A 12,291-nucleotide genomic window follows, 5' to 3' on the forward strand; every position below is an offset into this window, starting at 1 on the left:
TTGGGAAATTTTCCCCATTATGACCTCCTTTGGGAGAGTCACAGTGGAGACGGGGCAAGGTCTCTGAGACGTTTCCACTGCCACAGTCATTATGGAGAGGAATCTGCTAAACCCTACGTCTCTCAGCTCTATTCCTGGGGACGCACGGAAAAAACGTTTTCTGGGATATAAAAAGCAGCGCTAAAATGTTCATCAAATTCTAATACAGGGGAGCCAAGAGTGGGAGGTAAGCTCCAGCAGCGATCAGAAGGAATCAGCCTCAAGGTAATGAAGGGGAGGAGGCTGAAACTAGTTGAGACAAGAGGAGATTTCCAACCCATCCACTAGTATAAACTTTTACGATGTCACACGCTGTTCAGGCACACTCGTGTGAGTGCCGGAGTGTGAGGGTAGCAGCCACGGCATTCGTCAGAGAGTAGGGGCTGGGGGACCACAATCTAGGACAGAACTCGAGACAGCATGGTGCAGACTGAGCACTGTTCCCGCCCCAGGGTCTGCTGAAATGGCACAAAAGGAAGAAAAAGGGTCTGAAGCTTTGCGTTCAGAGAGAGCGGAAAGGGAGTCAGCTGCTGGAAGACAGCACACCGTCAAGTCCATGACCTAATAGCCCAGAGAAAGCTGAGCTGTCACAGAGGCAAGGCGTTGAGAAGCAAGCTCACTCCAGCTAGAAGGTTCCAGAGAAGACCACAGGAGTTAAGGGGGCAGGTGCCTTGGAGTCCAGGCGGGGAAGTGCGGTGAGGACGAGGGCACCGGGTGAAGGTGCCTACAAAGGAGCAGTGGGTTCCTGGATCCCATGCTGCCACCGCCCCCGCGCCCCCAGTGAAAGGCGGGGGGTTGACTGTGGACAGTGGAGTCAGATGAGCCTGGGAAGAAAAAGCGCGCCATCCCCAAGCAGACGGGCTTCCGCTGTGGGATTCAGACAGTGTGGGAAGCAGGGGGCATAGGGAAATCTCTGTACCTTCACTCGATTTTGCTGTGAACCTAAAATTGTTCTTAAAAACAAAGTATGTTTTAGGGGCGCCTGGGTGGCTCAGTTGGTTGAGGGCGTGACTCTTGGTTTCAGCTCAGGTCATGGTCTCGGGGTCGTGAGATCGAGCCCCGCATTGGGCTCTGCACGCAGCAGAGTCGGCTACAGATTCCTTCTCTCGCCCTCTGCCCCTCCCCCCTCATGCTCTGTCTCTAAAGAAGAAAACAGATTAAAAGATTTTTAAAATATTTTTTTAAAAAATGAAAAAACAGGGTACATTTAAAGAAAAACAACCAAAAGGGGGCTCCTGGCTGGCTTCGTCAGTACAGCATGTGATCTTTGATTTCAGGGTGGTGAGTTCGAGCCCCATGTTGGGTATAGTAATTACTTCAACAAACAAACAAACAAAAAAGCAGCTAAAAGTTTTAAAGAAATGTTCCGGGATAGAATCTCATTTTAAGAAAACAACACGGAGCATTTTCACTTTGAGAAAATAAAAGGACGCCCCACGGCACTTCGGAGGTGAGAACCCTGGGACAAAGCGTCCCACGTAGGAGGTGAGAACCCTGGGACAAAGCGCCTGAGGTGCCTCGGGCGCTCTGGGCCCGCCTCACGGACACCTCGGGCTCCTTAAGGCCACAGGCACACACCTGGCTACTCAGAGGAGCATCTGGGAACAAGGGGACCCTCCTCTTCTGTGGAAGTGGAAGCGACCTGTCTGCATCAGAGCGAGGCTGGAGCCAATCGGTTCTTGCCACCCTCCGTGTTCAGGGGAACGGATGCTCATGTTCCCGTTTGGATTTTCCTTTGTCAGAAGGTGGTGGGTCTCCTGAGCCTCTCGTCGAGAGACTCGCTGGTGCCGGTTCCCCTCCACCCGTCTTCACAGCCTCTAGAGCTGCCGGATTCTAGGATGGACTGGAAAACACCTCAGAGGCCTTCATCGCCCCGTTATATGGATTTTATGGGTGAGGGACTCTCTGGCTGAGGAACTTTACACAGCTTGTACCCTTAACCGTCATCTCTCAGGGAATTAAATTTCTCTTCCGTGGAATCCAGCCAAAATTGTGTGTTTTACTTAAGCCTTGCTTTATGCTGTGAAGATTTAAATGAAGACCCAGAGGGGCTCCTGGGGGGCTCAGTTGGTGAAGCCTCTGCCTTCAGCTCAGGTCATGATCCCAGGGTCCTGGGATCGAGCCCCACGTCAGGCTCCCTGCTCAGTGGGGAGACTGCTTCTCTCTCTCCCTCTGTCCCTCCCGCTGCCTGTGCTCTCTCTCTTTTTCAAATCAAGAAATAAAATCTTAAAAAAAGATGTAAACCCAGAGAATTTCTTCCAGCTCCAGCCCTCTGCCTTCAGAGCCACAAAGCTGATAGCTGACAGCGAGCCTGGCTCACCCCCGTGTGCTTCCCGCAGGAGCCACCTGGTCCTCAGGGCGAGAACTGGACAGCACTCCTGTTTTCCTAGGACTCTCTCTTCCTCCCCAGCTCTGAAGCAGCAGCCCCCGGGCGGGAGCCGTGGTGAGGGCCTCGGACCGGCCTGCTGGCGGCCTACTTTGCTCTGGATTCTGAACCTCCTCTGCTCTCTCCCGTCAGCTCTTTCCCACGCCCCCTCTTCTCCTGCTCCTCGATTTCTCGGGCCTACCTTCTCCCTCTCTCAGATCTTTCTTCTCGTGTGCCACCTTGACACTTCGCCAAACCAGGGCCGGGAGAGGCGGCGTGACACAGTCGTTTCCACCCCCGGTGCACGGGGGCCACGTGCAGAGTGACAGTGCCCTGGGATGCGGGATGCGGGTCCGTGGGGACGTCTGGCTCCGAAGTTCCTTCTGGGGAACAGCCTGAAGGTTGGCCTCTTGGTCCAGCACTTCCCTCTGGTGTTGGGGTCACCTGGCCCTGGCTCCTCCTTGGGAAGGACCGGAGTGTGCAGGGCCCTCCCTCCCGTCACGAGATCCACGAAGCTCACCTTGAGTGACCGTGGCTTTGCCAGGACGGAGATGCTGTGATGGGGACTCATGACCTCTGAGCCTGACATTTCTACGCTGTCAGCAAACAGGCGCTGCACATTTTGCCCTTAAAAAGCCAACATGAAAAAGGAGCCAAGATCATCTATCTCTATTACTTAATGTCTGATTTTATTTTATTTATTTATTTTTTTTTAATCTTTTTTTTTTTTAATATTTTATTTATTTATTTGACAGACAGAGATCACAAGCAGGCAGAGAGGCAGGCAGAGAGAGAGAGAGAGAGAGGAGGGAGCAGGCTCCCATGCTGAGCAGAGAGCCCGATGCGGGACTCGATCCCAGGACCCTGAGATCATGACCTGAGCCGAAGGCAGCGGCTTAACCCACTGAGCCACCCAGGCGCCCCTTAATGTCTGATTTTAAAGTGACACACGTAGCTGGGACAAAGTAGTCAAGCGATATTTAAGGGTACAACGTGGAAAATACACGAGCTCCGTGCACAGGCCTCCAGTCTCTCTGTTAAATTTCTTATGCTCATTCCAGAAACTGTCCGTGCACACGTGCACATGTGCACACACATTCGGTAACACACTTTTCTGCTCCTTCCTCTCTGCACTTAACAACACGTTCTAGGGGCGACTGGGTGGCTCAGTCGGTTGAGTGTCACAGGTCAGGTCAGGATCTCAGGGTCCTGGGATCGAGTCCTGCCTTGGGCTCCCTGCTCGGTGGGAAGCCTGCTTCTCCCTCTCCCTGCCCCCTGCTCATGCTGTTTCTCCCTCTCTCTCTCATATAAAAAAATTAAAAATAAACAAAACAATAGATTCTACAAGTTGTTTCATTTCTGTACATATAAATCTACATCTCGAATAGTTCCAAGACATCCTGTAATTCAGCTTCATTATTATTATTTGTTAGGTCATATTACAATATTAGAAAACTTTATGAAGACAGAAGGCGGAAAGCAGTTTGGGGACACTCGTGCAAGCACCAAATAAGCAGTAAGCTGTACCTCTTTGGCAAAGTACTGATTCGTGGCAGGACACAGGATTTCCCCTCAAGGAACATGCAAGGGGTTAAATGGTGCCCGCACAAAAGCCCCATGTCCCCGGAACCTGTGAACGTGAACTTATTTGCAAAAAGGTCTTTGTAGGTATAATTATGGATTTTTGAGATGTGATCATCCTGATTTAGGATGGAGGGTCCTTATGGGAGGAAAGCCGAGGGAGAGGCCTTGTGACCAGGGAGGCAGAGACAGGAGGGTCACAGCCCCACGCCTGTGAATGCGGGAGTCCCTGGAAGCTGGAATGGGCAGCTTCCCTGGAAGGCTGGAGGGACAGTTTCTCCCCTGAGCCTTTGGAAGCCCCGAGGTGGCTCTGACACCTTGATTTCGGACTCTGGCCTCCAAATTGCGAGAGAACACGTGTCTAGTTTGGGGTCCCTTGTTAAGGCAGCCCTAGGAAACCGATTCACGGCGCTGACCTAGATGTCACAAACCCTACTCGTTCTGGGTCTTGGTTTTCTTCGTGTCTTAAAAGGAGAAGGTTGGGCCACAGGGTCTGAAACAGGCTGTGACCGCGTTCCGGGCTCTGCAGGACAGCCTCCTCGTTCAAGCCAGGCTGGAATCACGTGAGCTCAGGCTGCCTCTGCCCCTTCCCACAACTCAGCGTTTCTCTCCTCGCTCGTGGGGGTGCTTCCTGTCCTTGTGAGCACCCGATGCTCTTCCGTGAAAGCTGGACTGACTCCTCTCACCGGAAGGAACAACCTTCCCCCCACAGGGTCAGGACTCCTTTTGTAACCAAAATGGGATTCGAAGCCGTTTAGGGAAAAGGGGACATCCGGATATGGACAGACATCCATATGGCATATGGATGCTCCGAGGCGCCACCCGGTTCCCGTTCACAGGTGAATAAATCACCACCCAAAATTCTAGGAGTGCCCCTGGCGGCCCCCGGGGGACTGGAGGGCCACCTTGCCCAGGGCCATGCCCTTCCCAGGCCCACATCCAGGGATGGGTCCTCCGGGGGGGACGGAGACCCGCCCTCCTGCCCCCTGACTCAGAAGGCCCGCCCTGGCACTCCCGCACCCCGGGGAGATTCCCAAGTCCGTCCTCGTGGCCTCGTGGTGGTGCAGCTTCCCCTTCGCCCCACACGGCTTCCCTCCCCAGCCTTCGGCAGCTGTTGCCACCCGGAGACTCCCCGAGGCGCCCCTGCGTGCCGCGCCCCGTGGCCATCCCCGCAGGGGCAGGGAACTTACCGGCTTGTATAACCGAACCATTCACGGAGCAGCAGCCCAGAGTCCCCGGAACGCACTGGATCGGGGGCTCCACCGAGACCTGCTCCACACCGGCCTCCTAGTGGCCTCGTGCAGAGAGAAACCAGGCTGCATCCTGTCTCTGCCCGCCGAGCACTGGTGTAGGAAGGGGCTCTGACTGGCCCGGCGTGGGTCAAGCCCCCGGCTCCAGACGAAGGAGGAAGCCGCCTTTAGAAAACAGCGGCGGTGCCCACCGGCACCGTGTGTGTGGGGCGGGCAAAGAGCACAGCCCCACGGCAGGAGGGGCAGGGAGGGCCGCTGGGCAGGGGCACTGATGAGTGCTGGCTCTGGGGGACCCTCGCTTGCTGCCAGCAGACCCCTCCCCATCGCCAGCCCAGGACGCAGTAAATTAGCTGTGGAGAGCCGGGCCCCGGGGCCCGTGAGCCCTCTTGCTGCCTGCCGGTGCTGACCTTTTGTTCTTCACTGAGATGAATTCCTTGCAGGCCAGGCTGGGTGTGATGTGCGTCCGTCCGGGTGAGCTAGCCGGATCTGCTGATCCCCAGCCAGATACGCTCTCCAACCATTCTAGCCGTTCAGAACACAGCTAACCCACCAGGACAGCGGGCCTTGAGGCTACTCTGAAAAACGTAACATTAAGGGAACAAAACAAATCAAGAAGCCCTGAGCCCTGAAATAGTAGGTAGAGATGCCCAGCTCGTTCTCATGCCGTCCCCACATCCCACAGCGGCGGGGTCAGAAGTCCAAAGCTCTGCTGAGCGTAGATCCCTCACGGCCTCTGCGTGCCCCCGGCCCCACCCCTCCCGCTGCCCCCGATCCCTCCGAGAACTGCACCTGATGGATCCGGACCTGGCCCAGGCGGTCAGTCGGCTTCCCCGCCTGGCTAGTTCGAAGTCATGACCCAAAGGTGTTGCAAGTCTTTTAGGTGCTGCTCAGCAGGGAGCCGTGTGGGGCCAGGTGAGCGATGAGGTGCTTTTAACCACCAAAGTGCAGAGGCCCGGACGTGAGGCTGCAGAGAGAGGGAGGGACATGAGGTCACTTCCTGGGGTTTTGTGCTGAAGCTGTCAGATAAAAGGAAAAGGGCTCGGTGGGTGAAGGGTCTGCCTTCAGCTCAGGTCATGATCCCAGGGTCCTGGGATGAAGCCCCACGTCAGGCTCCCTGCTCAGCAGTGAGTCTGCTGCTCCCTCTCCCTCTGCTACTCCCCCTGCTTGTGCTGTCTCCCCCCCACCAAATAAATAAAATCCTAAAAAATAAAAATTAAAAAAAAAGGAAAAGTGTCCAAGAGGACCCTGCAGGCTCTATCCACTAGCCGGCTACCCCTCTCAACCTTCTTTCGCTTAGCCTGGACGTGGACTGGTAGCACCCAGGCCGGGCGAGGGCCTTCTGAGAGCGATCAGCCCTTCTAGCAAACAGAGGCAACAGGCTTCAGCTGGGCACGCACTCTCCCCGAGACTGAAGCCGGGGGACATGCCCCCTTTGCGGGGTCAGACTGAAACAGTGTAAGAATCCGTGGACTGGTGATCTAAAAGGGGGAGGGCTGCTCTGAAGTGCTTCGCACCTCAGGACATTTGCTCTGGAGCCTCCCTCTCACCCGCCCCCAGGCCCGCACCCGGGCGCTGAGCGATCACGGTGGGAGGTGGCGGGATGGATGACAGCCCTCCACGGAGGAAGATCGGCCATGACAGCAGGGACCTCCGCCAGGCAGAGGGCCGGCGACCCCAGGAGACCGCCAGGAAGGAGAGTCAGCTCAGGGGTCGTCCAGCAGTTCAGAGGACACTGATCATTGCTCCCCAGAGGGAGTGCGGAGAAGCGGGCCCACTGCAGGACAGGAAACTGGCGGATTGCGGGAGAACCAAATGCGAGAAGGAAGCAGATTCTGTGTGTCAGAATTCTCCTCAGAACAGACCCAACAGGATACACAGAGATACAGAGGAGAGATTTATTATAGGAAGGGGTTGGTGCGGTTACGGTGGCCGAGAAGCCCCACGATCTGCTGGTGGCCGGCTGGTGTCACCCGGTCGGAGTCTGAGTCTGAGTCCCAAGAGCCAGGAGCCCCGGCGTCTGAGGGCAGGGGGACAGGGATGTCCCAGCCCAGGCACAGAGCGGACTCACCCTTCCTCTGCCTTTTTGTTCTTTTCAGGCCCTCAGCGGGCGAGATGATGCCCCGGGGAGGGCCACTGAGTCCAACGCTCATCTCTTCCAGAAACCTCGGGGACACGCCCCAGGGACAATGTTTTATCAGTTACCTGGGGGTCCCTAAGCCCCCATCCCAGAGAAGAGCTGGACTTCAGATCCCATTACTGAGCATGACAGCCTTACGGACAGGGGCTGCCGGAGGTTGGGCTGCCGTGGGAGCCAGCGATGTGTTGAAGCCATAGGGTCGGTTAGCGGGGACGTCATCGGTTCCGGAAATCCGGAGTGGCTGCTGCGTGCGGACGGCAGGTGGTGGGCACAGCGGTTGCAGGCCCGACCCCTGGAGAAAGGTGGACACAGAACCAGCAAGGGAAGCCGAGACGGGGACTCTTGAGGAAGAGAATGTTTGGGGTCACACAAGTTAAAAGTCTAAACGTGGGCTTTCAGCATGGCTGATCTAGAGGCTAAGAGAAGGTCACTGGTGTGGGGGGGGGGGGCGGGGGAGTCTGTCCTTCTCTCCTGACACTGGACAGGCTTCATGGCCACCACACTCCATGACCGGGCCAGCCACCCCGTGGAAAGAGCTTCTTCTGTGGTTTCCTGGCTCTCTGGTCCCAGGCTCATCATTACACCGATCCGGTGGGGGTGAGGCCTGGCCTGTGACCGCCCTTGGGTGGGCCACAGTCCCAGAGGAAGCACGTGGAGTCGGCTCCCATGGGAAGGAGGGCTTCTTCTGTTGGCTGAGGAGAGGGAAGGGCTGCTGATCAGGGAAAACCTATGCCCGCCGCCATGGCTCTTCCCCACGTGCCGTACGCCGGGCCCTTGCCCACCGCAGCCGGGAGCCCAGAGCGCCAAGGCTCGGTGCACATGAAAGAGAATCGCGTGACCTGTAGGGACGAGTCATGGTTTTCTCCTGGGACCACCTCACGACGGGCTCATTCCACACACGGTTTGGCCCACCCTGATCGCTCCTCTGGGCCGGGCCCCGTTCCAGGCTCGGGGACTCTAGGTGCTTTGGTTTTGTTTTTGAAGGCACAGGGGCTGCCCTTAAAGAGCCCCCCACTGGGGACAGACAGGTACAGGACAGCAGTGTGTTAACAGCAATGATAGAGCCCTTGGACTTGGGGCGCCTGGCCGGCTTGGTCGGTACGGTGTGGGACTCTTGATTTCAGGGTTGTGAGTCCAAGCCCCACACTGGATGCAGGGATTACTTAAGATGTAAAAATAAACTCCTTAGGGGAAAAAAAGCAGATGAATTCATCCAGGATATGTGAAGGATGTTTACAACTCAGTGATGAAAAGACAACCAGGTAAGAAGTGGGCAAGGAACTTGAATGGACACTCCTGTGAAGACAGAAGTGGAGGGGCGCCTGGGTGGCTCAGTGGATTAAGCCGCTGCCTTCGGCTCAGGTCATGGTCTCAGGGTCCTGGGATCGAGTCCCGCATCGGGCTCTCTGCTCAGCGGGGAGCCTGCTTCCCTCTCTCTCTCTCTCTGGCTGCCTCTCTGTCTACTTGTGATTTCTCTCTGTCAAATAAATAAATCTTTAAAAAAAAAAAAAAAAAGACAGAAGTGGAGAGACATTCTGAGTCCTTGGTCAGGAGGGAATGCAGGGCAGAACCACCGGATCCCACCTCTCACCCCCTAGAGGGCTATCGTAGTTAACAGTAAGAACAGGTGTTCGTGAGGGCTGGAGACCTTGGAGGCCTCGTCCATCCCTGGCAGGAATGTGAGATGGTGAGATGGTGCGGGCACCGTGGAAAGACAGCTCGAGGGCTCCTCCCCGAGTTACCCGGAATCACCCTCTGACCCAGCAAGTCCACTCCCGGCCACGTCGCCTGCACTGCGAGCGGGGACTGTACTGGACATGGGCGCACCACTGCTGCTGGCAGCATTACTCACGGTGGCCTGAGGCAAAACCACCCCGATGTCCCTCAGGAGGTGAGCGCATAAACAAAGCCCGGTCTGCATGTCCAGCGAGACACTCAGCCGGAAAAGGAAAGGACTGGTTCGCGCTCCGGGGCTTTATGGCAAGTGAAAGATGCCGTACACAGAAGGCCGCGTCCTGTGTGATCCTGTTAGTACGAAGTCTCCAGAAGAAGTAAATCCACGAAACCAGAAAGCAGGTGGGTGGTTGCAGGCACGGGGGGGAGGGGAACGAGGAGCACGTGCTCAAACCGGTTTTGTTCCAGGACGAGGAACCGGTTTCGGAGCCGGGGAGAGGTGGTGTCTGCATGACGATGGGACTGCCCGGAATGCTCCTGCGTCCTTCGCTGTGAAATGGTGACTTTTGCAACGTGAGGGTCGCCCCCGTCCAAACCCCAGCAGCCTCTGATGCTGTGCATCTGCTACAGAGAGCATGTGACCAGGCTGCCTGGCAGGGGGTGGGGGAGTGGCCGAGCTCAGGGCGGCGCAGGACAGCCTCTCCCGGGAAGGGGCTTTCTCTGGGGGCCGGTTTCCCCCGAGTGGCTGTGCACCGGGGCCCCGAGTTCCCGTTTCCTCCTCCGTCGCATGGAGCCTGGAGCTCCTCACCCTCACGTCGGGTCTCCACGTCAGGGTCTCGGCTGTGTTCGCCGGAGCCGTTCTTGTTTGCTCTTCTTGGGGGAGGCCGGGACAAAGGACTATTATTATCAAAGGCCTGCGTGTTCCCTGCGCGGTCACCGCGGCCCGCACAGCATCCCTGGAGGCCAGCAACAAAGGCGGCCTTGTGGTGCGGGCGAAGCTGTTACACAGTTCATTTTCCTGCGGGGAGGACTGCAGAGCTGCCAGGGGAGCATCTCTTGCCATTTCACAGAGCGCCTTGTTCCGTGCCGAGGGGTCATGAGCGAGTGTCCGCTCAGCTCTGGGCCGTGCCCTGCAGAGTCGGAGAACGGGGGTCAAGGGGGCATGGGTGGCTCTGGGTCTCACTGTCAGGTTTACCAAGGGTTCGGGCCCAGAGGCCTCATCCCCAGCCTCCCTGGAAATCCCTGGTGACTGACAGAATCAGACAGAAGCTGATGGAATGTGCAGAGCCTGCGATTCTGTGCAGGGCGTGCCTCCCCTGGAAGGTGTCACGCTGCTGCCGCCGCCCCGGCTCGGTGGGACAGGAGGCAGTGCCCATCCCCCTCCCAGGGTTTGGGGGCCCCACTGCAATGCCCCACCCAGACCTCTCCCGGCTTCCCTAACACCATCCCTCCTGTTCTGTGTTCCGTTCTCTCCGAGACCTGACACAATTTCAAGCTACTGTTTGGAGGGGTGCCTGGGGGGCTCCGTCAGTGAAGCATCTGCCTTTGGCTCAGGTCACGATCCCGGGGTCCTGGGATCAAGCCCCCCGTCGGGCTCCCTCCTTCTCCCTCTGCCTCTCTCCACCCCCCACTTGTGTGCTTTCTCTCTCCGACAAATAAATTAATAAAATCTTAAAGAAAAAAAACCCCAAACTACCGTTTGGAGGTCCTGTTCTGGCCAGGCCCTAGGACGTGTTTATCAGATGCTGGTTCCTTAGTCCTGCGATCGCCCCACGAAGTGGGTTACTAAGTCCACTGTGCACGTAAGGAGACAGATTCCAGGAAGACTGGGATTTGTTATCTATGCGGGGAGAGGATTCAAACCCTAAGATCCCTGTTCTATAAACCCATCGCTCCCTCATAAACTAGTTCTTGGGGGCATTCTGTCTCCCACGTGACATCATGTCTCAACAGACTAAAAATAAGGTTTTCCAGGTAGTCCTGGCGTATCTGTAGCGAGATGGGAGGTCGTTGGATATATATTTTAGGGGGGTCTTTCTGGAACCCCCAAACCACACCACGTGACTGCTTTGTCTACATTTCCCAGGGCCGCTGTCGATCACTGTCACTGAACTCTCGTGCAGTCGCGGGATCCCACCTTGAGCTGGCACACAGGTGACTCTGACCGGGCAATGCCTCCTTCCCCGAGGGGGTACACGTTGCGGCACGGAAGCGAGAGCAAGACTCTCCGGAGGTCACAGGCCAGCTGCAATGCTCTTCAGCACTCGCCTCTAGTCTCTGTCCTCGGAAGCTCCCAGACCCCACCCCCCCCCCCAGGAGCTGCCCCTTCTGTGCTATTCCCTCCGTAGACGGCGACCTATCGAGCAGGGTCTATGGGAGCAGTCGTCAGGTCTACTGCCCTTTTAGTGAGGGAGAGGGCGACAACCAGGAAGAGGGAGGGAAGAAATACAAGCCTCCAGCTTTACGACTCGATGTAGAAAGACAAGCCAGTTCGAAGATGGTCCAGGGACTCGAACAGACATTGCTCGAAGCAAGACGTACGGAAGGCCAACAAGCGCGTGAGAGGGCACCCGGCGTCAGGAGTCATCTGGGAAACGCGAACCCAAACCATGAGATGCCACTTCACACCCCCCTAGGATGGCCGCAACTGAAGACAGACAGTCCCAAGTGTTGGCAAGCGTGGGGAGAGATCCGAGCCCTCAGACAGCGTGGGTGGAAGCGTGACATGGAGCGGCCCTTTTGGGAAACCCTCCAACAGCTCCTCAAACAATCAGACGTACACAGGGGCTTGCCCTATGCCCCAGAAATTCCACTCCCGTTCCGTACCCGAGAGGAATGGGAACTACTCGATGCACAAAAAGCTGGAAAAGAATGTTCACGGCAGCATGAAGCCGAGTCACAGGCGAAAACAACCCCATCAGATGCCTATCCTGACACAGGCACAGAGCGTGGCCTCTGCGCGTGGTGGTGTCGTCTGGCCACGGGAAGGGATGGAATTCTGACACGTGCTACACACAGATGAACCGTGAGCATGTTGTGCCAAGTGCCAGAAGCCCAAAGATTCCGTGGTGTCTGTGGATCCGCAGGGGCTGTCGGGGGAGCCGGAGGGGGGCACGGGGTTCCCCTGCGATGATGAAGATGCTTCGGAATGGACGGTGGTGGTGGTGGCGGCCCGTTGCCATGAATATTCTAGAAGCTGCTGAACTGCACGCGTTCCCCGTACGGCATGTGAGTTATCCATGAAC

The 12,291-nt window shown here is 56.8% G+C and overlaps 3 long non-coding RNA genes across 4 annotated transcripts; 2 read left to right on the forward strand and 1 right to left on the reverse strand.

Moving 5' to 3' along the window:
• LOC132020025 (uncharacterized) lies at positions 1-2,018 on the forward strand. The gene is made up of 2 exons (XR_009404887.1): positions 1-264; positions 1,317-2,018. It is a non-coding gene; the product is annotated as an uncharacterized LOC132020025 (long non-coding RNA).
• LOC132020024 (uncharacterized) lies at positions 263-6,336 on the reverse strand. Of its 2 annotated transcripts, none has more exons than XR_009404886.1 (4): positions 6,025-6,336; positions 5,176-5,810; positions 2,925-3,031; positions 263-2,787 (listed from the first exon to the last, which is right to left on the reverse strand). It is a non-coding gene; the product is annotated as an uncharacterized LOC132020024 (long non-coding RNA). The 2 variants fall into 2 exon arrangements; XR_009404885.1 differs by having other exon boundaries at positions 5,643-5,810; positions 6,025-6,326.
• Positions 6,337-8,994: 2,658 nt separating this feature from the next.
• On the forward strand, positions 8,995-11,223 carry LOC132020028 (uncharacterized). Its single transcript, XR_009404892.1, has 3 exons — positions 8,995-9,448; positions 9,515-9,619; positions 11,133-11,223. It is a non-coding gene; the product is annotated as an uncharacterized LOC132020028 (long non-coding RNA).
• The last annotated feature ends 1,068 nt before the right edge of the window (positions 11,224-12,291 follow it).

This window comes from Mustela nigripes, chromosome 6, assembly GCF_022355385.1.
Source record: "Mustela nigripes isolate SB6536 chromosome 6, MUSNIG.SB6536, whole genome shotgun sequence".
In the NCBI taxonomy this organism is placed as follows: Eukaryota; Metazoa; Chordata; class Mammalia; order Carnivora; family Mustelidae; genus Mustela; species Mustela nigripes.